The sequence below is a fragment of the Salvelinus alpinus genome, chromosome 16 (genome assembly GCF_045679555.1).
Source record: "Salvelinus alpinus chromosome 16, SLU_Salpinus.1, whole genome shotgun sequence".
Taxonomy (NCBI): Eukaryota; Metazoa; Chordata; class Actinopteri; order Salmoniformes; family Salmonidae; genus Salvelinus; species Salvelinus alpinus.
In genome coordinates, this window is record NC_092101.1 from 27946211 (window position 1) to 27947358 (window position 1148).

Consider the following 1148-nt stretch of genomic DNA (forward strand, 5'->3'; position numbering starts at 1 on the left):
ACAGATTAGGTATTTTCTTAACATACCCACTGTTTACATAGACAGCCCAATTTGCCTGAATCATGCTTTCCACCCTGCATTGGATGATGTGGTGTTTTCACAGTGGAGGGAGAAGGGGCTCACAACAATTGGTAATCTATACATACATAGATGGTCAGTTAGCTTCATTTCAACAATTACAGGGAAAGTTCAACATGCCAACAACACATTTTTTTCAGATACCTCCAAATCAGGAATTTCTTAAGGACACATATCCCACAGTATGGCATGAAGCCAAATAGTCCTACATTAGATAGCTTGATCCTTGTCAAACCCCATTCAAAAGGGTCGGTCTCTAGACTGTATGATGTGCTACAGGCCCACATAGAGGTATCCACAGACACCATTAAAAGAGCTTGGGAACAAGAACTTGGTTCAGAAATCTCAGATGATGACTGGGTAGAATCTCTCAGGAATATAAACCACAGTTCAGTGAATGCCAGACACAACCTTGTACAGTTTAAGGTGATACACAGGTTACATTACTCAAAAGTAAAACTGCATAAAATATTCCCGGACACCTCACCACTGTATGAGAGGTGCAAGCAGGATGAGGGGACGTTGACCCACTTATTCTGGACATGCCCTATGTTACATGCTTACTGGGCTCTCATTTTTGATTACTTATCTAATGCCTTCGATAGAGTTCTAGCCCCAGACACATTGATCGCTCTGTTTGGTACAGTTGATGGGAATAACCAGGAAGGGAAAGCTGTCTCAGTTTGTACTCTATTAGCCAAAAGGCTCATATTGCAATTTTGGAAATTGGAGACTGTACCTACCTTTGAAATGTGGTTACGTGATTTAGGGAATGTAATACATATGGAAAAGATTCGATACAACACCTCCAATAGAAGTCCAATATATGGCAGCCGATACTGGATAAATGGTCTAGTCCCGCTTCATAACTGGGCTGACGATCTGCTGCTATTCTGTGCTGTATTCCACTCAATATTTATTTTTGGCTTAACTACACTGCTTGTAATGACTATATGCTGTCTTCTTATACATGTACCACCTAATAGGATTTAGTTTTATTTTGTGTATGTGTGAGTTAAGTTTTGTTTTGTCCTCTAAATTGGCCATCCCATTCAACAGTACAATGAATG